Source organism: Falco biarmicus, chromosome 7 (assembly GCF_023638135.1).
Source record: "Falco biarmicus isolate bFalBia1 chromosome 7, bFalBia1.pri, whole genome shotgun sequence".
In the NCBI taxonomy this organism is placed as follows: domain Eukaryota; kingdom Metazoa; phylum Chordata; class Aves; order Falconiformes; family Falconidae; genus Falco; species Falco biarmicus.
The window spans coordinates 773,692-788,513 of NC_079294.1; the positions used below are offsets into that span (position 1 = coordinate 773,692).

Genomic DNA, 14,822 nt, shown 5'->3' on the forward strand with positions numbered 1-14,822 from the left:
AGCAAATTTCTGCCTCAGAATAGCTGTTTACAATTTCAGAGGTTTGTTGTTTATTTTTTGTTTACCAGCCCTTACCCAGTATGCCACTTTCATTTCTCTGGAGATTTTTTTTCCTACTGTTCCTACATGTACATCATGAACTTGGCACGTCTCTAATATCTAGTTTTGCATATCTTGCTGTGCATTTTCTTTCCTTTTTGGGAGACTGTGCTGAAGTTTGCTGAAGCTCACTAATACCACAGCCTCTGTGCTGCCCAGCATCTCACATAACATGTTACCTCACTCCTCCGTCTTTCTACTCTTTAGTATTTTTAGTGCAGCCAAAGGATCCATCAGACTGAAAAGTCACCTATAGCTGCTGTTGGCACAGAGCAAGGGTCGGTTCTCCAGCTGTGGTACCCCACACTGCGGTAGTTTCGGTGCAGTTACCAAAGCTGTTCGAGAGGTGGCTGCACATCGCGTGTCAAGGGCTCTCTCGGATTGTCTTGATACAGATTGGCTTCATACACTCCTTGCAGTTAGAAACCCAGAAAATATCTATGACAGGCACAGATTTTTCCAAAGAAATAAGATGAGGCACTGATGCTGCCGGTAAACCAGCAGCTCTGCTTCACATTACTTTGGCCTGGGAACCCCCACAGCTTTCACTTCAGAGGACTACTTTGGACTTGACAGGGCAGACCAGATCCTGAGAAATCCCAGCTCTAAAGGTCCATCTTTCCATGAGGAAGGAAGTAATCAGACTTCAAGGAAGGCTGAGGACATGGCAGGATACCTTCTTGTTTTCCCCAAGTGAGCTCTACTTGGCTTCCATTGGGTAATTCAGAAATGGCAACATTTTCACCCCAAACACTACGATTTGATTTTATCTTCATCTTCTAACGGAACAATATTTTACAAAGAAAATTTCTCACAGTCTCTTTGTATTCCACTCACTTTGGTGTTTCAAGAACATGGATGTCATCGTTGTCAATTATTCAAATAAATGGAGAGGTGTTCGGTTCACATGGCCTATAATACTGGGTTGCAGAGAATAGAAGAACTATCATAGGATAACAAAGAAGGTCAAAATAACTTCTATTCTTTTTGACAGCTATGAAACACAGCATGTGTGTGCAAGACCTCACCTTCATTCCTTTGAAGTGCTGATTTAATTTATTTTATTATCACCTTTGATCTAGAATGGAAATTGAATGACAAGATAAGAACCATGAATCACTGGCTTATGCAAAGGGATTGCAGAAAGTAAAATGCTACTGCATTCTCAGAAAACAGTGTTACTATTGTGACCTTGTCCTCCATCCTGAGGACAGTGGGATTTCAGAGAAAGTCTTGCATAATGAGATACAGATACTTAGAAAATCCCGCTATCAGCAAAATGTACATCTCTGGAGTAGGGATCAGGGTGTGTGGGCTCGGTTTGTAGCTCTGCCAACAGACACACAAGTTCAGGCAAGTCATCCAAACACTCTGTGCCTCTGCTGCCCTGTCCATAAAACACAGAGAACAGAATATCTTCTCCCACAGATTTTCTCTCTCTTGTCTATTCAGATGACATGCTTGTTTTGAAAGGAGTTACCTCTCATTATGTGTAGAGGGGCTCTAAGATACGAGGTAAGTCCTAGACACAGTGAGAGGTATCTTCAGGTTTTGTTAACTGTCAGTAAAGAAGATTTGGGGGCCAGCAGGTGAAGAAAAGTATGTCTTTCCTTTCTGTCAGTAATACCCCAGGTACACTGTGACTCTGACATCCTTAAACAGGCCCACACCATAATAGAGCCCTGTAAACCAGCATGCTCTTGAACAAGGAAAGCAAACAAATATTAGATAGCCCTTACCTGCCTGTGCTCTCAAAGAAGTGGGAGTCTCTCAGGAAAAATAGTGTGATACCGTGTGATTTAAATACCTCAGTGCTATTTAAATATGCATCTTATAATTTGTAAGAGCTTGACTTTGCACTCTTATTGATGTTTTGGTTTTAACATTTGAAAGTATTTGAATTATCAGAAAACTGAAATAGCTACACATCTGAACGTGTGCTGATGAGAATTAGAAAATGACGTTTACCTAGCCTTGTCTCAGCAATATGATTTTTTTCCCCTGGAAAACTGATTATAAGCAGCTGATACAGGTGCTATCTGACTGTAAGATATCAGTGGAAGGCTGACAATTTTTGTGATAGCATATTTCACATTTCCCTAGACTTCTATCATCCAAGTATCAAATCAAGGAACAAGCCACCTTTCCAAGCAAGTGCAGCAGCTTCTGTGGCTTACTTTTTCTGCCTGCGTGCTGGCTTCCCATCTTTCTAAGCACACACTGTTATCTACTTGCTCGAGTTTTTGTTCACCTCTGCTTGACTAAAACATGCTCGGTTTCCCTGAATCTGTCTTGGTTCATTGCAAGTGCAGTCACGCCAGGTCCTTTGGCCAGAGTTTCTATATTTTTCCTTGACTTTCTTGCCAAATCTTGGCTTCAGAGAATGCCACTTTCTGTATACTTCCACTGACATTCCTCAGTCACATGCGCCCAACTTAATCCTGGGTGTTTTTAATCACGTACCTCAAGATCCGTGGGTTGTGTGTGTTGCACAAGCTTGGGATGGAGTCCCAGTTTGTCCTGAAATCTGTTGTTACACCTTTGCCTGTAGGACAACACATGCCAGTGGAGCTTGGCTATGATTGCATCTGTTTTCACAATAAGAAAAAAAATTAAAACAAAAGGAAAACACCCCACTCCTCCCTAATGGATCAATTAGCCCTTTTCATGTACCTACTGATGCTCCACCACTTTTGTGGGCTCCCTATGCTTGGGTGATGTTCAGCTCTGGCATTTGCATTGTGCTTCATGTAACTGGTTTCTGTCCTGTCTTATCATGCCAATGCTCTTGGCAGACCTGAGCTAATTAGTTCCCACTGTTTTTCTAACTGACCTTTATGCCAGTTTATGATCACGGGGCAGGCTCAAGCAGCTGTTTCGGGCACTCCCTGGTCCCACTGCGGGCACTGGAGAGGAGGGTGCCTGGGTAAGATCACTTGCACTCGTCCTGCTGCCCTGCAGGTGCTGATTGTCATCTCCAGGCTCCGATGCTCCTATGTGGGTTAGGCTGGGGAGGTGGCAGGCATGCTGGAAGGGAAGCAATTGTGGTGGAGTTGATGTGACTCTTATAGGACCTGCTTTGCAGTGGTATTGCCCTCCTCAGTCTGGGACCGCAGGCAGCCTGGGGTAAGAGCAGGGCTTTTTTGGTCGTTGGTGTGTCCGTTTGCTCCTCCTCAGCTGGAGGTTAGTGCCAGAGGCTTTTACAAAAGCTCGTGTTCCCTGACTCTGTTAGTGGTGTTGCTTCTCCTGATGCACTCCCCAGGTGTGGGAGGAATACTTGGCCAGGGTGAGACAGCAGGGAAATGGTATATCAGCTCCTCTCATCACTGTTAGCGCTCGTTTCGGTGGCTCCGCTTCCCAAAGCATTGAGAAAGGAGGCAGGTGATGGGAGAGGAGGACCATGGTGGCACAGGATCTCCCACACCTTCCAGCTGCTCTCCTTAAACAAATGAGCTTCAGGCTGGTGGATGCCTTCTTCCCAGGGATGGTAACTTGGTGGTGTGTCCCGTTGTTCTGTTCAGGAGGCTGTGGGTGGGGGGATCCCTGTGATCAGCTGAGGCAGGACAAGGTAAAATCTTGCAGGGGTTGAAATGTGACTGTGCTTATCAGGTATATTTTCTAACTATAGAAATCAGGTGCATGTGGAAGTTGCCTCAGGTATGGAGGGAAACCAGTCAAGTCTTAGCTGGGAGGCCAGAACAACAACACTGTTCCCTTTACCCACCCTTTTGTTTTCAGATCTTCCTTCCATTTTTACCTTTGGATGAAGAGAGACCTTGCATATTTATAAAAGAGAGGCTCAGAGCCTTGCTCCTCTCCCAGCTTATGAAGTTATTTTGTGGAAGCTCTTATTTTATCCATTCAGAGAAATGAGTCAGTTCTAGGTGATACACCTGGAGCCTTTGCAAATCAGAGTGGCTCTCTGGAGACATCAGGGGTTATTTTTGCTACAGAAAATAAATGTAAGCAAATTAGGGAGAACAGCCCTAGCGCAGGTGCTGGCCATGGCCCTGCCCCAGGAATGTGAGCGGTGCCAGTGGTGCAGGAGGCAGCAGTGACCCAGGGTGCGAAAGCTTCGCTCTGTGAGTGCAGCAGGTACTGCACCCGTTGAACCTGTGCTCCAGGAAGCAAATCCCACTTTGCCGCCTGACTGAAACAGGGTGGAGGGCTCATTCACACGGGGACCCTGTCTGTTCCTGGTGAAGGGCATCATTGATTAAGCATGGTAGATCCATGAGCTTTTGTTATTTCCACAAGCAAGCTACAGAGAGTAATACTAGGCTTACAGATGGAGTTACAGTTGTATCTGGATGCTTGTAGAGGTCCAATTCAAATCAGCTCTCAGACATCAGCAGTTGGAGGGAACTTCTTAATATTTTTTGCATCGTACTGTGCTGGTGAGGGAAAACATCCCTGGAGATCATGTCTGGTGATTGAGAAACGGGAGCAGCTCTCCTCCTCCTTGCAGGTGAACTGTAGTAAACTAGGATCCAAGGGGAACCGGTCTGCACAGGTAGAGAGGAATTCCCTAGGAGAAGATGATTTCTTCTTTTCAGTGTTATGAAATGCAGTAACAGGACAGATGAGGTTTTATAGTTTACATTCGTTGTACGTACAAGACTAGTTTTTCTTATATGCTTTGGTTTTCAGTACTGTAATTTTCTTCTTATTTGTGATGGAGATGAATGATTTGAGCATGTGACTGTTCATTTCAGGAACGTGTCACAGAATGGTACTCTTGCAGAGCAGCAAACAGCTGGCTGCAGCTCTGAACTTCTCGGTTCAGTCCTGAATTTTTAGCCCATCATTAGCTTGAAGATAGAGATGAGAAACAGTCCCACCAGCACACACGTAATTGAATCAGTAGAACTTAAAAATTGGGAAAGGATATTAGGGTCACTCAGTGCTGACTTCCAAAGAGACTGTGAGTTCAGAGGTTTCAGTATCTACGTGGGGTGACATTATGGCATCAGGGAATGAAGTTGCAACAAAGGCACTGAAGTAAGGAAGTTTTTTCTTACATTTAAATGGCATTTCCTGTATTTTGGTTTGTGTCCATTGCCTCTTGCCTTTGGCTGGGCACCACTGACAAGGGTCTGACCCTGACTTCTTTACTTCCTTCCCCCCTGGGCCTGATCAGCTATTTACAGACATTGGTAAGATTCCCCGTGAGCCTTCTCTGCTCTGGGCTGAAGAGTCCCAGTGCTCTCAGCTTCTCCCTATATGGCAGATGCTTCAATTCCTCCCCACATCCCCCCGCCCCCTTCTCTGGGGACATTTGCTAGACTCACTCCAGCACACCATTAGCTCTCTTGTACTGGGGAACCCAGAAGCATGGCCTTGCCAGTGCTGAGTAGAAGAGAGGGATCACTCTCCACCGGCTGGCAACACTCCTAAGGCAGCCAGCAGGCTGTTGGCCATGCTTGCCCAAGGGCACGTTGCCGGTTTGTGTTCAGCCTGGTGTCCACCGAAACACACAGGTCCTTCTCTGCAGAGCTGCTTTCCAGCTGCTCAGCCCTTAGCCTGGTGCGTGGGGTCATTCCTCCTCACGCGCAGGGCTTTGCATTGCCCTTGCTGGATGGAATGATGCTCATGTCGGCCCAGTTCTCCAGCCTGTCTGGGTCCCTCTGAAGGGCAGCTCAGCTACCTGGTGTGCCAGCCACTCCTCCCCATTTTGTACCACCTGCAGACTTGCAGAAGGTGCGCTCTGTCCTATCGCCCGCAGTGGTCATAACCATGTTAGACAGTGTTGGCCCCAGTATCGGCCCCTGGGGTGCATCACTAGTGCCTGGCCTGCAGCTGGGCTCGGTGCTGCTCAACATGATCCTTCGAGCCTGGCAGCTCAGCCAGCTTCTAATCCACCTCACTGTCTAGTGTAGCCTTTGTGTAGCCTGTACTTTGTTAGTTTGACAAGGAATTGTCAACAGCTAATAAGCTGTAAATATTTATGAAAGCAACATGCATATGGGGAAAAAAAAATCCAAAGTAACCTAATAAGCTGTAAATATTTATGAAAGCAACATGCATATGGGGAAAAAAAAATCCAAAGTAACCTAATAAGCTGTAAATATTTATGAAAGCAACATGCATATGGGGAAAAAAAAATCCAAAGTAACCTAATAAGCTGTAAATATTTATGAAAGCAACATGCATATGGGGAAAAAAAAATCCAAAGTAACCCGATGGAAACGTTTTGTTGAAGAAAACACCCCAGCAAATCAGTACATTCGGATGAAACAGTAACACAAGGTGTCCATAAATGCTGCAGCTTTTCATTTGTGCTTGGCTTGGAGTTTTAGCGCTGCCACCCTTCTCACTTCTATCATGAGTCTTGTTTAATACACGGTGTGGTTGAAAGCTGGAATTTAAAAATGGGTAGAGCATTTTGGTTTTCATTAAGAAGAAGAAAGGGAAAGAAAAGAACTGACTTTTGCAACTACAGTAAAAATACAGAAATATGTCCTTCCTGCACCCTACAATGGCCAGAAACCAAAAAGGAGAGAAATTAAGTCTGGGATCAGTTTAACATTTCTGAAGTACGTCCCATCTCAGCCACTCTGGTGATTTTGGGGACACTGGACTTGTATTTTTGGAGGACCTGAGATCAGCAGTGATAAGTGCGTTAATGGGAGGAGGGATGGTCTAGACAGCCAGAAGCCACGTTTGGTTCTTGGCTTTGGCACAAGATTCCTACCTGCTCTTGAGAAACTGCAGATCAGAGCCAGCGATACCATTTATCAGGGCACAGCCCTGCAGGCTGCCGGCACCTCCAGGGCAGGCGTTTTGCCTGTCAGACAGACTGGTGACTGCAGCCCTCCAGTATGCTGCAAATTGAATATTGCACTGGTAATTGCCAAAGTCGACGTATTGTTCTGTTGCTTCAGTTATGTAAAAATCTGAGAGGCAGAAGTGTTGTTTGTGGTGGTAATTGCAAAGGCAGAAAGGCAGTGTACATCCTTGACGAGGGAAGACACCCAGCAGCGTCAAGAAATTCCTTCAGGTTCAGCATGAAGGGTTACCTGGGAATGTCCCAGCCTGACAGGCATTATCCGCCAGGGATATCCCAGTTGCAGGGCCTCTGCATTTCAGGCAACACCTTATATTTAGGCAGAATGTCCCAAAGCAATATATCTGATATCCTGAGCAAAGAGAGGAGGGCAAACTCTCTTTTAACCTGGGTGACCAGGCTCAAGGCCCGTGCTGTGCTGGCAATCGTCTGTCTCTGCAGACATGGTCGTTCTCTCTATCGACTGCCACGGGACCAGACTGCTCCCCTTCTCTGTTCTCACTGGAGCCTGTGTTGACAGAGCAGGATAAATCAGCCCTTCCAGCTGCCCTGGAAGAGCTTCTGCCCAAGGCCTGAGAATCTATTTGGTGGTTGCTTCGTCCATGATCTGCAGGGGACAATCCCTTACAGTGAGTGCAGGCTCACTCCCTTCACAGGCAAGATCCAAGCCCTTTCTGCTGCTTCAGTTATGCTGGGGAGAGATGTGGAGTAGAAAATAGCTTTCAGGTCTTTCAGGCACCAGGAAATGCCAGGAAAAGGCTCCACTTACATACTGGCCTCCTGGAGAAGCAGCAGTACTGCTGGCAGGCTTCTCCCTTCCTACCCCACCTGAGGACAGGATGCTCTAGGTAACCATGATATTTTTCTGTCATGAAGGGTTAATAACAACCAGGTGTGCTGTACATTTGTTATCTGAATCAAACTTGAATCTGATTCTTTCGAGATTTCTCACAAAGCTAAATTGCCACAGAGACAGTTTACGCCCCATCCCCCTCAGGTCTGAGAATCATTCTCTGCTGTGTTGGTCACAGTTTCCCCTCCTGCCAAATCTGCGGAGGGCCAAAACAGCGCTGGTAAGGAGCAGCACAAGATTCCTGGTATTGTTCTGTCCGCTGGCTAGGACTGTGGGGGCTTTTGAAATGTGTAGGATTGTGCATAGTTATTGGAATACACTGCTTATGAAAAGTATTGTTGTGATGAAAAACAAATTAATTTTATCCAGCTGTGTGATCCCCATCTTCCTGGTTTGCCTGATGTATATCAGAAAGAACTGGCAACCTCTCATCCATGTTCAAGCTTCAGAGCATTTCAGTGCCTTCTCTTCTCATGTCGTGCTTCCACTGCCAGATATTTTCTACCTGTGTTTCTATAGTAAGCCAGTCTGATTGCTACGTGAGCCTCTGGCTGCCGACTGCTTCAGATGAAAAATACCACACCAAAACAATCAAAAACTGCAGCAATCCCATGTGGAATGAGACATTCTACTTCCGGATACAGAGGCAAGTCAAGGTACACAAACCAAAAACTCCTTTCTGCATCTCATCCCTATGTAGATTCTTTTACTTTAGCCCCAAACATAATGTCATGTCTTCAGGTGACCTTCTGAGTTTACTTAAAACTCCCCTAACAAGCTAGGGGAAAACAATTTTGGCTTTTTCTGGAATCCACTTCTCTCCTAACAGGTAGTTATTATTTATACATTGGTCCTGTGAGTCTGGCCTCGTTGGAGAAGGCTGATGGGACCAATGACAGGCTGACAACACAGAGAAACTGTGAAATGAAAACACAAAGCAGCACTATAACAGAAAAACATATCTTTCCCTGAGAGGACATGAAATAATGGCATACTGGTGCCAGGAAGCTGCTGAATTCTAGTATGATTAACAGCTTTACTCACTTTGCTGCTGATAATTACACTCTACTCAAATACCTATGAACAGGTGGCTGAAAGTGGAAAACCCGAGGACGTAGAAAGGTGGCTATTGGTACAAAGTGATCTCTGTTGCCCCTGTTGATAAGGGGCAACATAGGACTTCTGGCTATACATAGTCCTTCCTGAAAGACTGCATTTTTGGTGAGAGCTACTTAAAAGCATAAAAGGCGACCCAAGAGAAATCTCGGTTCAGCCCTAATTGATAATACCAGAAGTTGTTTCTTAGAAAGCAGATTACACTTGTTTTCTTGCTCTTCCTTGTGACACTTCGTCATCGATACTTTTCTATTCTCTCTCTGTAAAGTAGGCGCTGAACCTGGAAGAGCTGCAGAATGTCATATGTCTGAGTACATGCTAACAGATTGAACATTTTTCATTTCTTTTCCCAGAATATTCTGGAAATTACTGTTTCTGATGACGACATCATTCGTGACGATGACCATGCAATTGTGCTTTTTGATGTAGCTAAAATCCCCCTTGGGGAAAGAGTGTTTACGGCATTCCTACTAGATCCACAGGTAAGAGCTCGTTCAGACATTTGATACACCTTGACATCCATTCTCTCCCCTCAGATTAAAGAGGCATGCTGTCTCTTCTGTCTTTTACCACCAGGACCAGCAAATTTATTAAAATCTTGTAAATTGCACACCAGTGACAAAATAGACAGTGTTTCAAACTCCTGTTGGTGTCCTCTGGCACAGATCACAGCCAAATTCTCAAGCACCAGAGCAGATGCAGTTTTAGGGGAGCTTTGCACTTCTAATAATCTGTCAGAAAATGACAGTATTTATCTAATCCTCACAAAGAATATAAAAAGAAAACCAATACAAGGACAGGAAAATTCTCTGTTTCTACAATATTTTTCTAAACACTAACTCTTAGCATATTGTGTTCAGTACATGGAAGCTGGCAGGGAAGAGAGTGTGAAAAATAAAGGTTTACCAGGGAGACTTGTAAGCACCAAACACCCTTTGTTCTGCTAGTATAGCTGAGATTGCCTTTTCCTTGGGAAGAAAAAGCTGCCTCTGTCTTCTAATGCTGACCATAGCAAGTATGAAACAGAATATTGTTACCTATTAAAGCATAAAGGAAACTGTAGTCGAAAAAATCAAGGTCACTTCGCAAACCTCTGCACATGCTAATTCAGGCTGCTTTTTTCTTCTTCTTCTTTTGTTTTCAGAGGAGGGAGGAGCTGGAAGTTGAGTTTCTGTTGGAGAGCATGTGAGTAAAGGCCCATTATTATGGGAGTATCAGTGCAGGGAAACCTTCTGTACACCCTGTATCACCTTAAAAGCCAGATTCACCCCTTTTCCAAACTTTATGTGTGCACAGCAAATCATTGTAAGAAAGGAAAATGCTATGACGTGGAAGATGAGTTAAGAATTTTTAATTATGTGAATTTCTCTTACAGTTTATATTTTACTTAGTTCAGAGTTGGTTTTCTGGGGCTGGTAAATCCCACCACAGTAAGTCTGTAGATTTTCTGGAGAGTGTTCTCTGGGCAGCTGATGGCTGAAGAGAATGTTGCTCCCCTATCTGCAACATACCTGTGCTATCAAGGCCATTACAGGCACTTTCTAGGTGCCTTATTGCAATTGAATCATTTCTGCTAGGTACTTATCTGGCATCTCATGAAAAGAGAGCACACTTCTACAAACAATATGAAGAAGCAAATAAAATTAAAAAAAAAAGAGAGAGAGAGAGGAAAAAACGTGTCCTGTTCAGGACAGTATTGAGATTATATTGTTTATAAAGTACATATTATTTGTTTTTGTTTTCTAGCCGGGGCCCTCCTGAAACCATCATCACAAATGGGGCAATAGTGGTAAAATATTATTTGCTTTGTTCTCTTGTGGTCTTTCCCACGTCATTTCTTACTTTAGCTGACCGTGATGGCAGTGAGGGAAACATTGCAAATCTTTGTTCTTTAGTGATACTCCTTCTCATAGGAGCTTTATCTCTGAGGAGGCTGGCATGATCTTAGGGGAGCCTTCAGACTATGAAGGTATTTAACACAGCACCATCTTCCCACGTGACGATGAAGTTAATGCTCATTTTCACGGGGTCTGACAGAAGGCTGCAATGCAGTTAGCCCCCACGTTCAAGCAGTGACCCTTCCTACAGTGACCCTTCCAGTATCTGCCAGCACTGGTGGTGAGATGGCTGGGGGACTAATCCAATTCTTTGTCCCCATCATGTCTATTCCAGTGTCGTGAAGTAGCCTGCTTGGAAGTTCATTTGGACAGCAGGATGAAAAAGAAGCATTTTTCAGGTAAGCTTATTCATTCTTTCATAGAATATTAGTAATTTTACTCTCCCTAAGAATGCCTAGAAATTGCATCATCCAAATATTAAGGCTTTAACTGACCACATCTAAGGCAATCTGTGAAAAATTTGCAGTAGGGAACACCACCAGTACTGCAGCAGGTGTAGGTTCAGGGTTCTGACTTCATGTTGGACTAGAAGCAACATCAGACGCTTGTGCAGAAGGTGTCTAAACCCCAGGCTGAGATCCTGAAAACCTCTGCTGTAGTTCTGCTAAAGCTCAAAGAGGCTTGCTGCCTTGGGCACAATAGCCTTAATTCTCCTCAGGATCTCTGATGGTTCAACTCCTGCACATGCTCAGAAACACCTCATTTGTTGCAGGGGTCAGCCAGTCAGCAGCTGGCTCCCGTCTGTCTCTGATCAAGATCCAGAATCTAGAAGTTCCTCTGCCCACATCCCTTGAGGGACTGGATGTGGTAGGCAATCTCGGAGTGTGTGTAACACACTGGCAGGATTGGCTGATCTCTTTATATAAATAAACAGGGTCATCCGCTGCAGAGTCAGATCTTCAGGGGACTGAGAACTTCTCTTGCTCATTATTTGGCCTGGGACGAGGACAATTTACAGTGTAAAGTACCTGGTTACATTCATTGTGTCATGATGCAACCATGATGCAAATGTGGCCATCTGCAGTTCAGTCCCATTCACGTCACATTCCCATCCTGCTGCTTGCTCAGCCCATTACAAAGATGCAGCTGCCCATAATGTTTGGGTCTTGGGTCACTTTCAGAAGATGGCTTTCCAAATACAAAGGAAGAGGAAAAGGGGTTTGCTCAAAGCTACCTTTTGCTGCTTTTGGTCCCCTCTTTCTCTCCTTTTTGCAATGAGAAGTAACTTTTTGTGTGCATTTTATCTCATTGTTTTAGGGAATGAGCTAACATTTACAGTGAAAGGATCCTTTGAAGAAACCCAGAGAATTTCAGTGGGCTGTGCCTCCCACTCCCCTCTCCCAGATCCCACCTTCTTCCATTACGCCAAATACAAGCAGCCCTCCCTGGATATCGCACTCACAAAGAAGAGGAGGCTTCCCACCCTTGTATGTTGTCCCAGGACACGGTAGACAACACAGGCAGTTCTATGACCTGACCTTTATGTGTGAGTAGGTAGCCAGAGGAGAATATTTCTGTCTTTAACCAAAAAGCACTCCATGCTCCTTTTCAGTGTGCTTGTGTGCCATGCGGAGCGAGGAGGAGGTGCAGCGTCCCCCTGACTCTCCCTCTGAAGTCACTCCCCTCTGAGGGGGAAGCGGTCAGTGAGGTGAGTGTCCGCTGGCTGTGGGAAACCCTTTGCAAGCTTTTAAAAACTGTTGCTGGTTCTCGAGAAGCGGGAAAGGAAGATCACTTCTCTTTGTACGCAGCCACTTGTTTCCTAACTTCCCTTGCATCTAGGGCGGTGCGTAATGAAGCAAATTATTTGGAGCAAAATAAAATGGGACATCTGGGGGAGAAGGAGGAAAAAGAAAAATCTCTAAGCCATTGCTTGTGCTCCTTCTATTGCCCATGCCCTTAGCCAGGCTGGAGGCCACCAGGTGCTGCCGGGACAGAGGGATGAGGCTGCAGCCTGGCACGCTGCTGCAGGAGAAGCAGCATGGCACGCTTACAGTCAGCCTCTCTGGCTTCCCCTGCTGCCTCGGGCCGCTGTCCAAGGAACTGCGGTGTCAAGGCCCCTGTTTAGTGGTGGCCCCTGCCAGGGGAGTGAGGTGTGGGACCGCAGCTCTTCTGTTATTTATTTGTGTGGCTAAGTGGTGCTGACACAAGCTACGCAAGCCTTATGGCAGGGAGAAGGTGCAGACTCTAGGGGATAATACCAAAGCCTTAGTTCATTAAATCAGCGCACGTCTCTGAGTAGTAATGAAGCACTGAGAGGAGAGTCTATGTCCCAGCCTCAGTTTCCAGAGATTCAGAGCTTTGTGGATGTAATGATGACCAGAAAGAGCCATGTCTCATTCTGAGTGAGGGGAAAAGAACCGTTTTAAACGAAGTATAAATATTCATAATTTTACCTCTTTAATTTTCAGCACAGAAAATTTGATTTGCACTTTAAGGTGAAAAAATGGTAAGATGCCTTATTTGTCTTCCTTCTGTGTTTTTCCCTCAGTTCTTCGAGTTTGGGTAGGTGTCAGTCAAGTTCCAATCCCTTTGCTGCTGCCTGCATCCTGAATGCTGGCTCATCCTCGCTTCAGACTCTAAAATAAAACAGACTTAGTACACATCACAGAGATTTTCAGCAGCTGTGAGTTTATGTAATGGGTCTATACAATGCTTTAAGAAAACCCACTTTTCTATTGATATCTCATGGCAATCAAAATTATGTACTAAGGGCCACTGTAGACACTCTTTGATACCTCTACAAATTATTGCCAAATGCAGATTTTCAATAAAAGGAGCATTTCAAAATTAAATGAAAGAAACCTTTCTGTTTCCCAAAGTGAGAGGAAAAAACCTAAAAGATCAAAGTCAGAGTGCCTGGCCACGCTAGGATATAAAAAATTGAAATAATAAATGTATTTGCATTTATTTTTTAATGTCTACTCAAAGAGATAAATGCAACTTAACTCAATCAAGTGATTTCTTATTTCCAAACCAAGGAAATATATCGTGTATTTTGAGATATGGTTAAAGCTTTGGTAAAATTTGTAAGATTAATTTGTTATACTACGTAACATACTGTAAGAGAAGTCCTCTTCCCTTAGAAAAGCAGGTGCATCTTCTGTTGTGCGGTTTATTTTCAGTAAATACGCTATGAGACATGCATACAGTTTATAGCTGTCATTTAAAAACTTCTTCCTGACCGCAGCTGAGAAAGAATTCATAGCAGCTTTGAAACTGCAGCTGTAGTGCTTATAGATATCCATAAGGGACTGTGCCTACCCACGCACACAAAAAGCATCGCAAGGCGGAAGGCCACAGCTTAGGGCTGCAGCTGGCAGGTAGGGCGGCAGTCTGGGCAGCCTTTCGGGGGCTGCTTCACAGCCCTGCCTGCCCACTGCAGGCCCTCACCTCTGTCTGAACGGGGGAAGTTCTGTTGCTTGTAGCTGTATGTTACTGCAAGCACCTTTGGCAAGGAGAAAAAAAAAATGAATAAAAAGAAACCCTGTCAGTCCAAAGGAAGATGTTCTGTTGTTCTCCAGGAACAAACTAAAACATTTCATCTCTTCCTGCTTTGCTTTACATAGTGATGGTGAAGGCACGTCTGTTCATGAAGTAGAAGCAATTAAAATGCTGAATTAGGCTATAAGCATGATGCGAGATACCTGACCCTCTGTTCCAGCCAGGATGACCTCGATGTACGCCTGGGGTTCGACCTGTGCGCCCAGGAGCGGGACTTCATTCACAAGAGGAAGAAGGTGGTTGCGGCGGCTCTGAAGGACATTCTGCAGCTGGAGGAGGGCTTGCAGGATGACGAGGTATCCGAGGCGTAATTATTCTCTGTTTTCCCTGCAGTTGACCGTCAAAATGTGGCATTTCTGTTCAATTCCTGGTTTCCGGGAAGCAGCGTGGAGTTTCACGCGCGAGCTGCGGCTGTCTTGTCTCTGCTCTGGCGGTGGGGCTGAGGTGGGGGGCCCTCACACCCACCCCCTCAGGGGCAGCGGCACCCGTACTTCCCTGCAGAACAGTCTCCCTACAGTCTCCTGGTGATTTGCACACGAACTCACCTCAGTGCGTGGTAGCTAGCCGT

At 45.1% G+C, this 14,822-nt stretch overlaps 1 pseudogene; it reads left to right on the forward strand.

The window, feature by feature from the left end:
• LOC130152377 (cytosolic phospholipase A2 epsilon-like) overlaps positions 1-14,822 on the forward strand; it is a 40,836-nt pseudogene that overhangs the window by 12,987 nt on the left and 13,027 nt on the right.